General features: G+C 40.6%; 1 protein-coding gene and 1 pseudogene across 2 annotated transcripts in view; both read right to left on the reverse strand.

Annotated features, from left to right (window-relative positions):
* SHROOM4 (shroom family member 4) overlaps nucleotides 1-20467 on the reverse strand; it is a 344627-nt gene that overhangs the window by 317847 nt on the left and 6313 nt on the right. The window lies entirely within an intron of this gene.
* On the reverse strand, nucleotides 6591-7216 carry LOC142434678 (THO complex subunit 7 homolog pseudogene; annotated as a pseudogene).

The following is a 20467-nucleotide window of genomic DNA, read 5'->3' on the forward strand; positions in this document are numbered from 1 at the left end:
GCTCTTAGCTGTACCAGTGGACGTTCTCTGATCTAGCCGGGTTTGTAAGGTAGAATTGGGGTCATGATAGTGGTGGCAGGGAGAAAAAATTAACGAACTAGAGGAAAGTTGTATGTTTCATCGGTGCTATACTGCACCCTGACCAGCTCATCTCTTTCTTCACTACCACTTAATTTAGCAAACCAAACACCAAACTCAATGGCAACTCAGAGTGACCCCACTATTGGTTTCTGAGACTAACTGCTTACAGTAGTAGAAAGCCCCATCTTTCTCCCGTGGAGCAGCTGGTTTCGAATTGCTGACCATGTGGATCACAACCCACCGAAAAACCCCTACACCACCAGGGCCCCAACTTAATTTATGGTCGTGGTAAAAAGATTAGAATATGCATATAAAATTCCTTAAACATACTGGGTATTGATTTAATTGTAACTTTGATCATTCCTGGCTCAGAATTAAGACTCCCTGGCTCCAAACACAGCAAAGCTAACAAAGCCAATTTCCTACTCTGAACTTCCATTTTCTTGCCTCAAAAAAATAAAAGCATATCAGCACTCACTTTGATTTTTCAAGCACCTATGTGGTCTCCCAAAGAATTTCCTCCCGAACTGTTAACTTTAATTTGTTCTCCAATGATTTACTGGTAGCCTGGTCTCTGAATGGCCATGCCAACAGCCATATTCGTCTTTTCTGAGACATTAGCCCTTTGATAACAGTGCCTCTGAAGCCGTTTCTTATTGCTACACTCGAGGAGCATTCTTGTAAGACAACCTTTTCAACTTTGAATGACTTTAATGGGATTATCAAACTAACCTTGTACACACCTATCCACACCGCCTGCAAAGCTGGGACCATCTCCTTTCTGAAATGTCCTCAGACTGTACTCTTCTCCTACCTACTGACTGATCCTGACAAGGACAAGCACCTCTCCGGATCTCGTCAAAGGGTTATATAATGGCCCTCCTGTGAGTCAAACACTCCCATTAGTAATCTGGAAAGGAATAAGCTAAGAGAAGCCCTTTTGCATGTCTTTTTAATTACCGTAGTGAATTTCAATCTACTGCTGTTAGTGCTCTAACATAAACTAAATGACTACCACAGAGACAGCCAAGAGATTACTTTCTATCAAGAAGGGGGACAAAGCCAAGTCTTTCTGTTTCTCCTCAGTATATTAAGCAGTAAGGATAATAATGAGAAAAGGAATGTCATGGTCAAGGAATAAAGCTATTTAAGGCACTGGGTATAAATAACAGATGGTGAATCCTGCCCAAGGCCAGTCAGACAGAACACATTAGGGCTTACCAAAGTAACAAGAGTGAACAACAAAGTACGAGTGAACACACATACATACACATATGAAGTATGTTCATTTAAAGCTGTCTCCTTTCAGTTGAAGCAGTGAAATACGTGAGCAGAAGACATACAATGAGACCTACCCTGAACACATAGTCCACAGCAAACTTTCTCCAAAGCATGGGTAATGTTGTAGTCATTAGCCAGCAGTCTTCTCTCACATTCAGAAGCATATACATCAAAATGTACGATATGTCAAGTAACAATAGCTTCAAGCTTCATATTTGTCTAGAATAAAGTTTCTATGATTTTATAGTAATACTTTACATTATTTCCATTTTTGCAATAGCATTGGTTGACTTGACCCCTGAGGTCACTCATGGATCTGCTCTAAGATATCAATGGAAAGGCAGGAGAAGAAAGAGTGAAAAAGTTAAAAGAGAAGAAGGAAAGAATTACCATCATAAGGCAAAATCTGATTGACAAGGGTTTTCTGGGCTTGTTTTAGATTACTGCCCTTACAGGCTCACACTAGAGCTTTACTCTAAATTAGAGATAGCATAAGTAGTGAGGAAGGGGCATTTCTGACTTCCTCTGGCTTCCCTTTTGTCACAAGGCCAAGGCCAAACATGCCTCTACCCTCCATCCTTCTTTAGCCATTCCAACACCAACCATGCTTCCCAAGCCACTGTACTTCTATTCTGGGTTCTATAATCCGTTGCAATGGCCACACTGAATTCAGAAACAAAATGAACAAGTATGGGGATTTCTTGGGGAAGTTTGGGATATCCCACCCGAATTTCAAGATCTCAAGAACACATTTGATGCAGATTAAACACTAATGACAGAGAGCTGATGAGCTGTGGGAGGACATCAAGAACATCATTCAGGAAGAAATCAAAAGGTCATTGAAAAGACAAGAAAGAAAAGGTCAAAGTGGGTTTCACCACGAAGCGAAACATCTCCTTCCCAACCACTGGCTGCCAGAAAATCATTGAAGTGGATGAACAAAAACTTCGCACATTTTATGAGAAGTTGCCGCCAAAGCACTGCGTGATAAATAGAAAGGTTATGTTGTCCACATCAGGACTGGAAATGACAAGCAAGGTTTTCCCATGAAGTAAGGTGTCTTGACCCAAGGCCACATCTGTCTGCTGCTGAACAAGGGGCCACTTCTCTTATAGACCAAGGAAAACTGGGGAGAGGAAGCACAAATCCATCAGGAGCTTCATTGTGGGTATCAATCTGAGCGTTCTCAGCTTGCTTAAAATTGGGAGAAAGAAATCCCAGGACTGTCTGATACAACCGGGCCTCCTCCCTGAGGCCCAAAAGAACAATCAGAATCCATAACTCTTCAATTGCTCCAAAGAAGATGATGTCCACCAGTATATGGTGAGAAAGCCCATGAACAAACAAGGCAAGAAACTGAGGATCAAAGCCCTCAAGATTCAGCATCACATGACTCAGCGTATCTTGCAGCACAAGTGCCAGCACATAGGCCCAAAGAAACAGCGCACCAAGAAAAACAAGGAGGAGGCTGTTGAATATGCCAAGCTTTTGGTCAAAGAAAAACATCAGGAACAGATTACTAAGAGAAGGAGTTTCTACCTCTAAGTTTGACTCCAGTCAAAAATCAAATAAAATTTTAAGTGCCTCGAATAAATAAGCTCATCTATAAAAAAAGAAAGAAAAGATCAAAGTGGATATCAGAAAAGGCTCTGAAACTTGCTCCTAAACATAAAGGAGCTAAAATAAATGGAAGAAACAATAAAGTCAAGTAGCTGAACAGAAAATTTCCAAGAGCAATTTGAGAAGGCAAAGTAAAACGTTGTAAGGAAATATGTAGACCTAAAGTTAGAAAACCAGAGAGGAAGAACACCCTGAGCATATCATAAACTGAAAGAGCTCAAGAAAAATAATCAAGCCTTGAGCTGCAATATTGAAACATCCTATGGTCACAATATTGAAAAATGCAGAAAATATCAAAAGAAGATGGAAAGAATACACCGTCACTGTGCCAAAAAAATCAACTAGTCAACATTCCACCATTTCAAGAATTAGCATATGATCAAGAAACAGTGTTACTGAAGGAAGAAACTCAAGGTACACTGAAAGCATCAGCCAAAGACAAGGCTTCAGGGATTGATGGAACACCAACTGAAATGTTTCAAAAAGGTGATAGAGTACTAGAAACATTCACTATGCCAAAAACTTTGGAAGACAGCTACTTGGCAGAGATCCATATTTGTACTTATTCCAAAGAAAGGTGATACAACAGAATGTGCATATTGTAGAACAATATCACTGATATCACATGCAACAAATGTTTGCTGAAAATCATCCAATAACAGTTGCATACATTGGCAGGGAGCTACCAGAGGTTCATGCCAGATTCAAAAGAGGATGTGGAATAAGAGATATATCATTGCTGATGTCAGGTGGATCTTGACTAAAAGCAGAGAACGCCAGAAAGATGTTTACTTGTGCTTCATTGACTACGCCAAGGCATTCGACTGTGTGGATCTAAACAAAGTATGGACAGCCTTGAGAAGAGTGGGCATTCCAGAACACTTCAATGTGCCTATGCCGAATGTGGGCATGCATTAAGAGGCAGTTGTGCAAACGAAACACGGGAATACTGCCTGGTTTAAAATCAGGAAAGGTGTGTGTCCAGGTTGTGTCTTCTCACAATATTCATTCAATCCGTATTCTGATCAAACCCTGAGAGAAAATGGATTATATGAATAAGAATGTGGCATCGGGATTGGAAGAAGGATTATTAACAACCTATGATATGCAGAGGACACACCTTGTTTACTGAAAGTGTAGAGGACTTGGAGGAAGCACTTGCTGATGAAGATCATGGATGGCAGCCTTCAGTATGGATCACGACTCAATGTCAAGCAAGCAGCAATCCTCGTACTTAACCAATGGCAACTTCATGATAAGCAAAGAAAAGACTGAAGTCGTCAAGGATCTCATCTTGCTTGTCTCCACAATCAATGTGCATGAAAGCAGCAGTCAAGAGATCAAATGACACATTACTTTGGGTGCACAAGACCTCTTAAAGGTGTTGACGAGCAAGGATATTACTTTGAGGTATAGGGTACACCTGACCCAAGCGATGGTATTTTCAATCACCTAATATGCATGTGAAAGTTTGACACTAAATAAAAAAGACCAAAGAAACATCGATGCATTTGAACTGTGGTATTTGGGAAGTATAGTGAAATTACCATGGACTTCCCACAGAACAAACAGATTCGCCTTGGAAGAAGTAAAGCCAGAATGACCCTTCGAGAAAAAGAGAGAGAGATTTTTTCTCATGTACTTCAAACAGGTTATCAGGAGAGACCAGTCCCTGGAGGCTATCACGATTGCAAAAGTGGGTGAGTGGTGAAAAGAAGGCCCTCTAAACGATGCAATGACACGATGGCTGCAACAGTTTGCTCAGACAGAAGAACAATTGTGATGATGCTGCAGGACTGGACGGTGTTTCATTCTGTTGTGCACTGCTGTACATAGGGTGGTTATGGCTTGAACTGACTCAACGGCACCTAACAACAACGTTAGGGAAGTTGATAGGTTACCACAACTCAGGATCAGTAAACAGTAATGATACAGCCATTGGTCCATAGCAAGAACACTGCTCATCCAGAAGTCGTCTCTCTCTGGTCCTCAGACTCTCTCCGACTCTGCCTCCATCGGGCAAGAAGGCTGCTCAGTACTTTGCCTCACAGCCTCGGAGTTAGGTGCTGTTCTGTCTCATGGTCTCTTTGTCTCAGCCTCTGGTCTCAGCCTAGCTTCTTTGCTTTGTGCCACGGTCTCTGATGCCCCTGCTTTTGGCCTCTGCCATTTCAGAGAGAGATCTCAAATGGGCTTTCTTCTGATGATGCTGGAGAGTCCTCTCTCTGTGCTTCCAAGGTGGCTCTTATACACAAAGAAGTGGATTTGACAGAGGTGAGGTTTTTGTCTTCCAACAGGCCATAGCCCCAAGGGCACAAAGGGTGGCTGCTTAGTTCATACCCTCTACTAAATTAGCAACTAATCCCCCAATAATCCTGCCCACTAACATAGCAGAGAACTCCCTCCAAAAATGGGTTTATAGTCACAAGCATAGAGTCCAGAGTTAAATTACACAGGAATTATGGCCAGAGGGCTATATTATTGACTGCGTCTCTGGGATTAATCGAGAACCGAAACTGAGAGCTAAAAGGGCCCCATTTGGGTCTTCCAGAATCAAACAAATCGTCATAGAGGCCTTTTAGCAATGGAAATGAACTCCCACAGATTCTTAATTCTTTTGGTTTTTATTAATGGCTGGCAGGAGAGAGGGATGTAACCTGAAGCCTAAAGCAGCTGAGAAGGGCTAAGAGCCCAAACCTTCCTTAATCAGATACAGTACGTGTGGGGCCTGCGTAAACTTCAGAATACTGAACATTTCTCCAGGCAAAGACACAGGAAAACACAAAAAGCATGTATTTAACCCTTTATGTCCAAAGAAAGAGAGCATTCTTGTGGGGCACGAGGGCTCACAGAGCAGTGAGAAGTTAGCAAGCTGGCTCTTGTAAAGGCAAAGGCACTATTTTTGTTGTTGTTGCTTCCCAGTCCTACCAAGCCAGTTCCCACTCATAGTGACGCTTTGTACAACAAAACGAAACACCATCACAATCATCATTATGTTTGAGCCAATTGTTACAGCTACTATGCTAATCCATCTGTTAGAGGTCTTCCTCTAATTCATTGACCCTTTACTTTACCAAGGATAATGTCCTTCCTCAGGAGTTAGACAATCTTTTTCACAAAAATACCCACTAGCCACTAGATATGCATATCAACATCAAAATAAGTTACAGGCTTAAACACCTTACCAGAGAGAAGAGTCAAGGAATCCATGTTCCCATTAGCCTTTAAGCAAGAAATAAATTTAGTCTACAAGGATGTAGGGAGAAGGTGACTTTTGTCCAAATTCCATTGTTCAAACATCCTTACCCAAAAAACCACGCCCACTGTCATCAGTTGATTCCAACTCATAATGACCCTATATAAGGTTTCCAAGACTGTAAACCTTTTTTTCCCTTGAAAGCACTTTATTAAGCATTTTTGGACTGAAAGCTATTTTGGATAAAAGCAAATCAGTGCTTAAGTCCTTTTCTGCACGTGTAGTTAGACAAAATGTACATCACTTGTAAAATCAAAGTATTTCACTAGAGAAAGTTTATGTATCTCGAAGAACACACGTTTCTAAATACACAAAGATCATGTACTTAGTTCAATATTCTTGGAATGGTGAGAGATTAGCTAGTCTCTGGTTTAGGATCTGTTTCCATGTTGTTGTGCTTTTTCTTGAGCTTCTTCTGCTTCAGAGTTTTTCATCGTTTTCTAGTGTTTGCTGCAGTTCGTGTGTGGCACTCAGAAGAACGTGAAACTATTTCTACCTCAATTCTCGCTTATCTTCAACACTTCATTTAATATGTGAAAGGTGCTCTAATGCTTTACCCAGCCCTTCTGGTTCTTTTAATGTTCCATGTGTGTTTGCATGATGCTGGGTTATTGTTGCTAAAGCATCATACTCTTGGCGATTTGTTCATATTAATTTTGCTTGAAGAATTTGCATTTCACACTCAGCAATTTTTATGGTTTCCAACAATGCTGCGTTCTATTTCTTGTAAATGTTTTCATAATTTCCCATTTCTCTGAGATTAATTTAATATACCAGAAAGGTTTGGCCTATTGAAAATTCACATTGTGACAGTGTGTTCAGCACATGTTGGTACTGGCTGTATCCCTCCTCCTGGGATCCAGGGTTGCACCATTTAACAAAGTTTTTCACTAGCAGATTAATTCTTTGATCATCTCCAACACCATCTCCGTCAATGAGGATATGCTTCTCTCTGACTTCATTTTCAGTCTTGGTTCCCATGGCATATGCGGCAGGTGGCGGCAGCAGCAGTCCCAAGACTGTAAAGTTTTATGGGAGCAGATAACGTCAACTTTCTCCTCCTCTGATCTTGGAGAGAGCAGTGTGACATTTACCCACAGTGCTACCCGAATATACTGACCACCTTCTAAATTCCAGTTCTTTGTTATGTAAGAAATCAGATGATATTTCTCAAATATAATAACAGATCTAAGAGGCAAACCCAAGAAGAACAGGCATGAAGGAAAATGAACTAGTTTATACACAAAGTTCACCTTTTCCAGGGAATTTCATGTAGGATTTCTGGGTGGCACAAACGGCTTGCTCTGCACTGCTAGCCAAAAGATTGCCATTTAGAACCAATCCAGCAGACTCGCAGAGAGAAAATTTAGCAGTTTATCTGGAAATACTGTTTTTGCTGGTTTTAGGTGACTAGAATAGATTTGACGCATAGCAACTCCATATCAAATGCTTAACTATTGTGCCCTTTCTGTAAGGATGCCAAGAAAACCATATGGAAAAGAATTCTCCATATGGTTACTAGCCATGGGAATAGCCAGGAGTTGAAGTCAACTTGATGGCCATGGGATTTTCGTTCTGTTTTTTGTTAAGACAGTGGTGCTAGGCTCGGAATCAGAGAATCACTACAAATATGCAAAGGTCTCTATTAATAACACAGTCAATGTTTTCCAGCCATGTTTTCGGCAAATGCATTTGTGAATTAAATCCCTATATTCTCTTGATTTTCAAATAAAAATTGGGGTGAGGGTGTGGTAGAGGGTATTGAAGAAAATAAAGCATACTTTCAAGCTTAACAAAGCTTTTTTAAAAGATCACATTTAAGAACCAAAACTATTACAAAATATTAATAATGATAGCCAAAGTTTAATAAGAATATACTATACACAGAGTATAAAACTGCTAACAATAAAAATACCACATATATTTGAAATTCTGAGGGTGTGAGAGTTGCCTTCACATCTTGTTCTTCATATACAGGAAACAATCCCTAAGTATCTTAGCAAGTCAACAGATTTTCTCATCAGCTACAAATCACTTTAAAATTTCAAACTTCACATCCAAAATTGCCTTTTGACAGTTTCTTCTAATTTTTATTAGTTTGTCAAACTTTTCCATCAACTTCTTTTGAAACGTTTAGAACAGTTATAATTCATGCACCATACAATTACATGGTTTAAACATATTTGTGCAATCATGAGTGGAACACGAGTTGTGCAATCATCACCACAATCAAATTTAGAACATTGTGGCAGTTACATAATCTGTCATCTCACAAAGGGGTGGAGTCTAGCCTGTCAATCAAGCCATAGCCAATGAGGCCTCTGTGTGGGCATGGCCTTCTCCTGAGGATTCTGGGAACTCTTGGAGGTGGGAGACACTCTCTGCTGCTTCTTCCTGCTGACATGCCACATGGAGATACACTGATACCCTGATGCAGCCAGAGCCCTGGAAATGGAGGAGCCATGTGGAGACCCAAGACAGAGCTGAGATGCTTACACCACCACTGGATCCACAACTTTCTGGGATTTATGGACTATTATTGATATATGAGATAATATAGGTCTTATGGACTTGATCTAGACTGAGCTGGGATGTTTTCTTAATGTACATTTGCTCTTTGATATAAAGTTCTTTCTTACACATATGGATGTCTATGAATTTGTTTCTCAAGTCAACCCAAACTAACACAAACATTTTCTTCATTTTGTACTCCTTGTTATTAGCTACCCATTTCCCCCTGACCTCACCATCCCTACCCCTAAGAAACTATTCATCTAGTTACTATCTCTACAGATTTACCTAACCTGGATTTCATATAAGTCATATAAAAAAACCCCAAGAGTGGCAACAAAATAAAACAGAAAAGCTTCAATCCAATTTAATAATGAAGACTAAAACAAATTAATAATGGGTCAGAAGGGAAAACAAATAAGTTGTTCAATTTCAACCTCACTATCATCTGCATTAATTTTCTTTCTAGTGAGTTCTATCTGAGGTTATTACCACCCCTTGTCAATTGTCCCAGGGAATCCAATGGAGGCTCAATGCTCATGGGACTCTACAAATGGATTCATACTTTGAAACTTCTTGATCATCCCACAGCTACCTCAATCTAAAAAGATCCAAGTGGATGAAAACGCACCCCGCCACCCCCACTCACAAGCCCCATATCACCGCTGAGATTCAGATTCTAGATTTGTCTGTAACTCCTACTCCTCCATCAGCTCCAAAGGGTACTACCATTACTCTTGGCAACTTGCTAACGTAAGAGAGTGAACACGTTGGCTTTGTGGCTGATTCTGAGGTTTCTTCAAGATGCCTCTTGTTATCTATTATCCAGCTCAGGCCTTTCTTCATGGAAGTGGTTATGTGGTTAGTACTACGTTAGATATTTATATTGAGTGCATTATATCTACTCCAAATCAACAAAATGGCTACCTATTTCTAATCTACATTGATTCTATAGCCTAATTTCCTGGATTCTCTAGAACACCGGATCCAAATTCATTCATCTTCATATCCCAATACACTGCAGCAATCAGGTAGATCACTATTTACTTAGTTATTTATCCAGCCACACAAGTCGTGTGCCTTGAAGTAAGAATTCAACCTTTAGTGTGCATTATACCTCAACAGAAAGGGAAAACACATCCTCACAAATGGACCACTAAGCAACTGATGTCATCAAGAATTTGATTTTTCTTGGATCCACAATCAACATCCATGTAAGCAGCATTCAAGAAATCAAACAGCGTATTCCACTTGGGAAATCTGCAAAAATAATCTTTAAAGTCTTAAAAAGGACTAAAGTGCATCTGGCCAAAGCCACAGTATTTTCAGTTCAGCTCATCTTCATGCAAAACTAGGCAATGAATAAATAAAAGGGAAGAACTGTTACATTTGAATTACGGTGTTTGCAAAAATTATCAAAGATATCATGGACTGCCTGAAGACTGAACACATATCTCTTAGAAGAAGTATAGCCAGGAAGCATCTTAGAAGTGATGATGGTGAGACCTTATCCCTGAAATATTGGACATATAATCAAGAGAGATCAGTCCTTGGAGAAGGATATCATGCTTGTTAAATGACCCTCAATGAGGTCCTCAGACACCGTGGCTACAACAATGAGCTCAAACATCATGATTGTGAGGATGGCGCAGGACCGGGAAGGGTTTGGTTCAGTTGTACAAAGAGTCACAGTAACTTGGAACCAATGGCACCTTAACAGCAGCAAGGACTTTTTAGGCCTCAACTTCCCCATCTAAACAGTGGCGTTAATAAGTTAACATGTGTTATCTTTGAAAACAAGTGCTTGGTTCAGGGTAAGTCCTACTATAATAGTATTTTTTAGAAAACAAAGGAAATATTTATAGATCTCTGTGTTTGGGTTTCACATGCCATAGGAAGAATGGCTCAACTCCTAGAATTAATATGTAAATAAATTAATGAAAAACACATGCTTTGTCCTTGAGTGCTTTGGTTGTCAGTGCTTTGGTTCCACTGTGGTGTGGAAAAACTGTCTTCAGTCTCCTGTTGGACTTGCAGTAACTGGAATGAATGCAATCCTTCCTCCCCAACAAAAAGCAACAAACCCATTACCAACAAATAGACTCATAACCAAAAAAACTCACTGCCATGAAGCTAATTCCAACTTATAGTATTCCTATAAAGCAGAGTAGAATTTCTTCATAGGGTCTCCAAAGGCTGTAAATCTTTATAGAAGTTGATTACCTCATTTTTTATGCAAGGAATGGATAGCAAGTTTGAACTGCTGAACTTTCAGTTAGCCACCAATGTGTAAGTCACGGTACCACCAAGGTACCTCTATAGCCCACCAAGGCTAGATCCAATTGATGTTCTTTCTTTCTTTTTCACAGCTCTGACCACATTACTTCCCACTGCATAAACGTTCCTCTGAGATCCTATTCCAGTTTCAGCCTTTATGTTTTTGTTGTCTATTGGACACTACTTGCAATAGTACCTCTTTTCAACAAGACTATAACCTCGTTGCGAATTCAGGAACAACACCATACTGACTATGGTTACACACTTCACAAAGTGCTCAACAAATATGTGTTCACTGTTTTTTCTGTTGGTTGGAAGGAGATTTGAGAGCCATCTGGAAAACCAAACAAGGGTCAGAATCGTCCTGTAAAGTGTTGCCTATGTAGATTTCAGTCAGTAGATCACTTATGGTAGATCCACAGTCCAATGTGATCTCATTAAAAGTGTCCTGCCATTTCACACAACTCCCAAATTCTCCAAGTGTTAAAATAATTTGGCAATTTGATATACTTAATTTGTAAAGCCAAAATTTTCTTAAAATAATATTTAATAAGGGACACCTATGGAATGCTTTTTCTTTCTTTCTTAAATGACATGTACATCAGCTATGTGTCATCCCCACAACTGGTTTATAATGGAAACTTTGGGATTCATAGGATTACTGTAAAGATTAAATGAAAGATAATACCTATAAAATACCTAGAAGCTGCAGCATTCCTCACCTAGGAGGGAATTTTTTTTAAATGGTTACCTCGTTACCGCAAAGCACCCCAGAGACTGACTGTGGAAACCCTGAAAATTTGCAACAGTGACACATGATAAATAAAAAGTAATTCAAAATCAAACATGCAATAAATCTAACGAATCTGAGATGTTTTAGCAGTTCTTGCCCATTGTAGATTTCTCAAGCAAAAAAAGGGTCAAGAGTGGAAAAAAATGTAAGAAGCCCTTTCCTATCTTGCTATGTCTTGGCTTCAACCACCCTCAATGGAAGAAGTTGCTGACACCCAACTCCAACCGCATTGCCGTCACTCAGTGAGGCACATGCACACAAGTGTTGTAGCCAGGACTTTGCCTTGTCCACTCTTCAAACTTTTATCTTGATTCCCCCTTGGTGTAAATTTAAATTAAATACAGGGTCCCAAACTGTCCGTCAATGTCTGATACGTACTTATCCCTTGAGGCTCCAAGATGCCATTACTCACACTCAGCAGAGATAAGATGCCATCAAAAGATGCCTACCTGTTAGAACTTTTCAAGGGGCTTCTAATTATCACACACACACACACACACGGGGAGGGCGGACGGAGAGTGAGAGAAATAAGCAAAGAAGCCCAAGAAAGACAAGGAGTTAGGTTGCCAACCTCTCATAAGCAAAGATGGGGCTGCAGCTGTGAGACTCCAGCTCCTTTCCAGAATGACTTGTTGAACCAGGTTCACTTCCTATCTAACCCTGACCCCTTCCCACAAAAGAAAAATCCATTTCTGATGGACTAGGAATGGAGAACCATTTGCAATTTCCCTGCTAGAGGCTTAAGAAAGAGAAGACCATACAGCTGGGAATCAGCTGAGTGGCATTCGGGTAGAGAGGCCAGGAGATACCATAAAGGGTCTGTCCTTCATGTGCTTTAGCCCTTGATCCTGTCAAATTAGCCCTACCCCTACATTCCTCCCATATGTAACATTAAAAGACTTGAGTGAAAGTTAACAAACCATGTGGCATGCAGTTCCTGAGAACATACCAGAAACCAACCACTTCTAGAAAGATAGGAAGAAGTATCGTGTGGAAAACAGTGCACTGTAAGAACTGCCTGTTGTCAGTCAGATTTGATATTTTCACAGCCAAGACCAGGGGAGGATATTGATGCTCCTGACAACCCTTCAATGAAATAGAAGTTTGATCCTGGGAAAGTCCCAAAAAAATTGGAAATAGCAGAGAAGTAAAGACACGTGGCCAGATTACTCCACAAGTTGATGAGAGAGCTTGAAGAACTACCATAAAGAGGCATCCTTCACTGAAATGGAATAGAGGGAATTGTAGTGTGAGAGAAGTGTCCCCTAAATCTGCTAACCATTTGTTGAATGCCTTCAAACCTTATTAACGTGAATCTCTGTGATTTTTCTTACCTCAACCCCATGCATGGCTGAGCCAAGAGGAACAATGCTGGGGGGTACAGCAGGGTCTACTGTGACCATCAAAGAAAAAAAGTGAGGTTTGAGACAGAAGGCAGAAAAGCCAATGAATGTACAAAGAGGCAATGTCATTTGAATGAAAAAGTCCAAATAGGAAACTGGTGCTAGGAAGCAAAAACTAGGAAATGAAAGACAGGCTATTATGCCCCAGTGAGTCTTCAAGGCTATAAATCTTTAGGGGCATAGAAAGCGCCATCTTTTCCCTGTGTGATGGCTAGTCAATTTGAACCACCAATCTTGTGGTTAGCAGCCCAACTTGTAACCCACTACACTTGCTCTATGATAATGCATAGTCAAACACTCACACTGAAGAGATGGGGGTGCAGGTGAAGTTAAAGGAGGGTGGCCACAGCTCTTTTAAGAAATAGTCGTTTCAGTTACTGGAGGCTACATGCCCAGGTAAATATGCCAGTGTGATATGAAGAAGAACAGATCATCCCTGTAAATGTAATGCATAAGGCAATCTTTCTTCTTGGTCTATTTGCACTAACTAGGACAAAGGAGTATAAGGAGATCAATTTCTATCCAATCCCATCCTTTGGAGCACAATCTTTAGCCATAAAATATAGTATATTAACTTATAAATTCATGATTTGTGGTAAATCGGGAATGGTGAACCTTTTTTCTGCCAAGGGCCATTTGGCTATTTATAACATCACTCACAAGCCATATGACATTATCCATTTAAAAATTACTATATCTGGTCAAACATTTAATTACCAAACCCCAAACTAACTTCCATGGAGTCCATACGAACTCATAGTGGCTCTTTAAGATCAGTGTAGAACTGTTCCTGTGCGTTTCTGAGATTGTAACTCTTTACAGGACTAGAAGGTTCCATCTTTCTCCCTTGGAGCAGCTGGTGGCTTCAAAGTATGGACCTTTTGGGTCTCGACTTACCCTTGATGTGCTGGCTAGAACTGCTTCTCTTTATGAAACTGTGCTGTTAGCTGGTATAAATGATTCTCGGGTCTTGTAGGGCCTGAGAGTTGGGCATTCCTACCCTTGACGTCAATGAAGGCTCTATGAAGGGGTCCTTTCAGGAAGGCAACAGGAAATAAAATATTGGCTCCATAAAAGCTGACTGAAAGTAACTCATGTACCTGGGTTGTTCTCACTAGTGTTCTCTGGATTCTAATATCTACTAAAATGGCTACATCAAACTCATAAGCAAATTTCATAATAAAAGAGTTTATTAAGGAAGTGTATAAGTGGTAATTCCAGTAAGAAATGCTCAGGGGAGAGTTGTTTATCAAGACAAAGTTCTTACAGGTCTGCCAATAAATGCCCAAAGGGGTATATATATAACTCAACCAGAAGACATTCAGCTCAAGCTCCAAGGTCAGCAAACTCAGATCCCTGAATCAAGTGCTCAAATGCACCCTATTCCAGTAAGAGTCAGCCTGAAGTCACTGAGTCACACTTCAATGGGTAAGACCAACTTCCCTAATTAAGTGCCCAGAGGCACCTCACTCCATTAGCCAGCCAGCCTCCTGAAAAAAAAAGTATACAGCCCCCTCTGTGGGTTGGAAAGTCCACTACCACTCTTTTCCATGCTCTGTCTCCTGGTTCTGCTGCTGCTCTTCTAATGTTATAGCTGTCTTCTGGATCCAAGAGGTTCTCTGCACAGGGATCGCAGGTTCGGAGGACATGCTCCACTCAAGGTTCTTGCTGACAATGAGTTCCCTCCTCCTGATTCTCAAAAAGCCCATTTTATAGCAGCAGGATAGCATCACAGGTGAATCCTATCAGTATCTTATCCCACTTTCTTATAAGACCCATTGACCCATTGGGTAAAATGTTGTTTTGTGGGAGTTAAGAGACGTTAGCTAGAAGAACCACATTAAATAATTCACTGCCCCTGAAATGTCAGGGGATCACTTGATGCTACCAAAGAGCTCTTGGGTAATGTATCGCTCCCTAGAGTTCTGTTTTGGAGAACAATTTAACTTCACCCATACACACACATCTTGTCCCAACATTAAGGACAAGTGTACCTTGAGCACCGATGGTAATAGAAACCCAAACTTATCCAGATCTGTGTAACAGCTCTATCTAAAATATTTGGTGTCTCTAACATTTGGATAAGGAGCCCTCGTGATTCTAATATCTACTAGTGGTATAGTAGTAACTCCTCGGGTTGTGATCTGCCTGGTTGGCAGTTCGAAATCACCAACAGCTTCTCAGGAGAAAGACTTTGCTTTCTACTCCCATAAACAATTGCAGTCTTAGAAACCCACATGAGTAAGTATGAGTCAGCATGGACTCAGTGACAGTGAGTTTGGTTTGGGGTAACTTTGGGATAGAATATAAGAAGCTTGAAGCTTTAAATCCAGTTTCCTACAGGATACATTATGTCCTCACTCATTACACGAATAGGCCTGTTCATAAATCACTATTTATAACTTTGTATCAGTGGGGATATGTTTCTTAGACTTAACTTTCTCTTCTCAAAACCCCATACCCTTCAATAATAATGGGAATCAATTCACATTCGAATTAGCTATCTGAATAGAGTTCTAATAGCAGGAAAGTTATTCATTTCTAGCTCAAGTGACAAAGTATTGATCTAGAGACATATAGAGGGACAAGGCTGTGAATATAATAAATCCAGCAGAATTGACTCTGAGTGAGATGTTCCAGTTACAGAAGACGCCAGGACCCAAGGATGTCAGCAATAGCAGGAACTTTTTAAATGTCAACAGTAGTGTGAAGGGAGTGGGGAATCTGACAAAATATGGGGACAGAGACTAGCTTCATATTCCTATATAATGACTCTGAAAGTTAGAGATGACTTAGATGTCACATATAGTTAGCATATTCAATCTTTGAAACATTTTTTTCCAGATGTGGAAAATTGAATTTAGAGAGGATACTCCTACAAACACCCAGCCAGGAGTTGGAGTAGGGGCACTGATTTGAAGCTAAAGAATTCTGACTTTGTTCTTAGTCCTTAAGTACCACTTCCCTCTTCTTTTATACAAATTCCATCTGTAAAAACTAATAATCCCTTTAAAAGCATGTAAGCTTCTTATAGACAGGGCTTATGTTTTCCCTCTCGTCTCCTCTACAGCACCTACCCCAAGGCTAGTCTGGGCTAGAGGTAGGAGCAACTTTATAAAAATAGTAACAGCTGAGAAAATGCTTTGAGAATGATTGGGGCAGGGAATGTGCAGATGTGCTTTATACAATTGATGTATGTATATGTATGGATTGTGATAAGAGTTGTATGAGCCCTTAATAAAATGTTTTAAAAAAATAGTAGCAGCTGAATGTATCTTTCTCAAAGCCTTGGGAGACATGGCTTAGCAGCCAAACTCCATACCTCAAGTTCATTGCCATGAAGTCAAATCCAATTCACAGAGACCCTATAGGGCAGGGTAGAAGTGCCCTGTGGGTTTCCAAGACTGTAAATACTTATGGGAATAGATAAGCCTCAACTTCCTCCCACAGGGTGGCTGTTATTTTTGAACTACTGACCTTGCAGTTAGCAGCCTAACATATAACCACTACACCACCAGGGCTCCTCTTGGCTTACATCAACACAGATATTTTCATTAAAATGCTCTTGTTTGACACAAGGTCTTGGTATGTCATGCTTTAAGAGAGAGTTAAAGTATTTTCCGTTGTATTAAAAAAATGCCCTACATGACTTGTCAGATCCACCTCAGTTATTGTATTCATTTTGGGGATCCATAAATTAAGAGGAACAAGCGGGAGTCTATACAGAGTAGAAGTAGAAGACAGGAGGAGTATGGATCCCAGGTTCTGAAAGGAATGGGTGAAAGAAATTGCACTCTTAAGTCTATAAATATGAGACAAGGGGACATAGTCTTCAGTCTCTGACCTCTCAAGGCTGTCTTGGGACAGTAAAAGCTACTTATTTGATGTTGTCTCAGATGATAAAGCTAGCATATTGGTACAAAACATTATTTAAACTTAATAAAAGCTGTCCACAGTCAAAGCGTTCCAATGATGAAATGAGCTGGCTTAGAAGGGCGCAAGTTCACTCATGAGTATAGCAGACATATTACATACAAGATGCATGCATTGGTTAAGATAAAGCCTAGGCGACTTCCCCAGCGTTCCCTCTACCCTCTGAGATTTTAGGTCTCCTCCAAAAGCAACATTGGGCTAACATCTACTCTTTGGCGCTTCCAGAGGTGGAAGATGGACAGTCAGATTAATTCTTCATATAATCTCTGTTGTTCTTCATTAACTTTTCTTGGGAGAATCAGCATACCCTTCCTGCCCCCCTGACACTACCACCTCCATCTGAACAAGCCTCATTAAAAAATCGTGATGATCCCTGTAGACAATCACACCAGAATCACCTATCTTATGCTGAATCTGTTTTTATCTCTTTAATGAAATTCCTGGGGAGAGGTTTGGAGGGATCAAAGGAGGAGATAATTTTAAAATGTTGAGGGACAATGTGCAAGTGTATTCCAGCTGGAGTTGAATCATTTTCTTTGACTTTTGGGAGACAAAAATCCTCTAACCGGTTTGACCTTTTTAATTTCACAGAACATATTGGTAGACCTGAATAGGGTAATATATATTATGGCAGCCCAACAGGGCCAAAACTAGTGTCTAACTAATGCTCAGCCAAGGTTTATTAGACATGCCACCCATACTTTTTGTTCCATCTTCCTCCCACCTTCTTCGTATTTCACTGGACAACTCCCTTCCCCATACCCCCAAATATCCTCTAGTGCAGCGGTTCTCAACCAGTTGGTCGCGATCCCTTTGGGGGTCAAACAACCCTTTCACAGGGGTCGCCTAAGACAATCAGAAAATGCATAAATACTTCACAATATATAATTACATATGTTTTATGATTTATCACTATGCTTTAATTGTGTTTAATTATGTTCAATTTGTAACAATGACAATATATCCTACATATCATATATTTACATTACGATTCATAACAGTAGCAAAATTACAGTTATGAAGTAGCAATGAAAATAATGTTATGGTTGGGGGTCACCACACATGAGGAACTGTATGAAAAGGTCATGGAATTAGGAAGGTTGAGAACCACTGCTCTAGTTTCCGGGAAGGAGGACCAAGTTGGGAAATTGAGGTAAAATAGACCTTTGCACAATATAGAAGCAGAGATGAGGAGGGTACAGGTGACTATGCAGGACTAAACTCCCAAGAAGTACACTCATTAAAGGTCCCTTTGTGAGTGACAGGCCCTGTTCTGGAAGAGAGCCTGGCCTGTAATACAGCTATGATGGTTCCACAGAAATTTGTCATTTATAATATAACACTACCTGTGGACCCAAGAGGAGTCCTGGTGGCATAATGGTTATGTGTTGGGCCACAATCTGCAAGATCAATAGTTCAAAGCCACCAGCTTCTCTGCAGGAGAAAGAGGGGGCTTTCTACTCCTGTAAAGAGTTACAGTCTCAGAAACCCATGCATAGGGGCAGTTCTATCCTGTCCCATAGAGTCATTATGAGTCAGCATCAGTACGATGGCAGTAAGTGAGTGTGCAAGTGTGGACCGAAGAACTCAAAACTGAAGACAAATGGGACAAATATACAGTCCAGGCTCAACTGGACTTTATTCACCCATCTTGTTATCTAAACTGTTCCTTTCTGCTTCATCTAAAATTAAGGTCAGAGTCGTATTGAAAGAGGGGCTAAAAAATTAGAGTAGCTACTGTCACGGTAAACGTAGTAACACCATTTTCTTAAGCTAAGGGCAACCTACAATATTAGAGCTTACCCAATTCCTTTTCATATCATCTGTGATCAAAAGAGGCAGAAGAGGAACACCTAAGAGTCCTAGTGGTACAATAGTTAAGCATTTAGCTACTAACCAAAAGGTAGTGGGTTGAAACATGCTTCACATGGGGGGGAAAAGGCTGAGCAATCTCCTATCATACACTTTACAGCCTAGAAAACCCTATGGGAAAATTCTACTCTGTCCTACAGTGTCTCTCTGTGTTGGAACCAACTCAATGGCACACAACACCAACTGGTATACTTACCACCATTTTAAAAATAGCAATGTGGGTATAGAGAGGGCAAGATGAAATAGCAACACAGTGTAGGATCATTAAGTAAAAGGGGTAATGCTTCTTTCTCTTCTAGGCTGCCCACTTTCAACCCTACTTTGTTCTACGGTAGTTGTTGGTTTTTGTAGATACAATTCTGTGGTAGTTACGTAATCTGGTGTCAACTTGAAACTATTAAGAGTGGAGGGGTGGAGTCTAGCCTGTCAATCAGGTCATAGCCAATGAGGCCTCTATGTGGGCATAGCCTTCTCCAAAGGATTCTGAGAACTCATGTCTTCCTCCATGGAGGTGGGACACACACACTCTCTGCTTTGTCTTCCTGCTGACTGAAGCTATGGAAGTATACTGATGGAGCCAGAGCCCTGGAGCTGGAGGAGTCTTCTGGAGACCCATGCCAGTGCTGAGAAGCTTCCACCACCACTGGATCAACAAGATTGTCACGCACTGGCCTGTGATCTTCCTGCACTCCGTGTCATTACATGTTTTGCGTGAGTCTGAAGAGGAATTTATAGACTGGTATCAGACATATGGGCTAATATCATACTTATGGACTTGAACTGGACTGGGCTGGGATGTTTTCTTAATATATAATAGTGCTTTATATAAAGCTGTTCCCCATACACATGTGATTGTCTATGAATTTATTTCTCTAGTCAGCCCAGACTAACACAAATTCCAACTCATGGTGTCCTCATGTATTCAGAGTACAGCTGCTCTATAGGATCTGCAGATCTGTGACTTTTGGAAGGAGAGAGCCAGGTTTTTCTTCCAAGGAACCCCTGGGTAGGGAAACCTTCTAGGTACTATCCAGGGGAACTATCCCCTATTTTCCTCAGTGTGCCAGACGTAAACAACCACCAAAAATAGGCCAATAAAAGAGTGCATAAAAAAGCTGAGACCATCTTCTACCCTCTTCTGCCCTCCTTTGAGGTTTCCTCCTCCTCTTTCCACATCCCCAAACTGGTTATCCTTTCTTTTCTTTATCCTCAGTCAATCTCAAGCGAAGTGGCAATAACTCAAAAGAAGTGTAGTTATCTTACATGCCAGCTCAGCTTCTCTTTTAGGTACATTACTCTTTTCCACTCATTCTTTCCTTCCTCTCTCTTTCTTACACACACACACACACACACACACACACACACATGCACAACCTTATAGGAGTAACCAACTAATTGATGTAAATTCATTGGTGCCAGACCCTGGGAAAAGTCACCCATCTG

This window comes from Tenrec ecaudatus, chromosome X (genome assembly GCF_050624435.1).
Source record: "Tenrec ecaudatus isolate mTenEca1 chromosome X, mTenEca1.hap1, whole genome shotgun sequence".
Taxonomy (NCBI): Eukaryota; Metazoa; Chordata; class Mammalia; order Afrosoricida; family Tenrecidae; genus Tenrec; species Tenrec ecaudatus.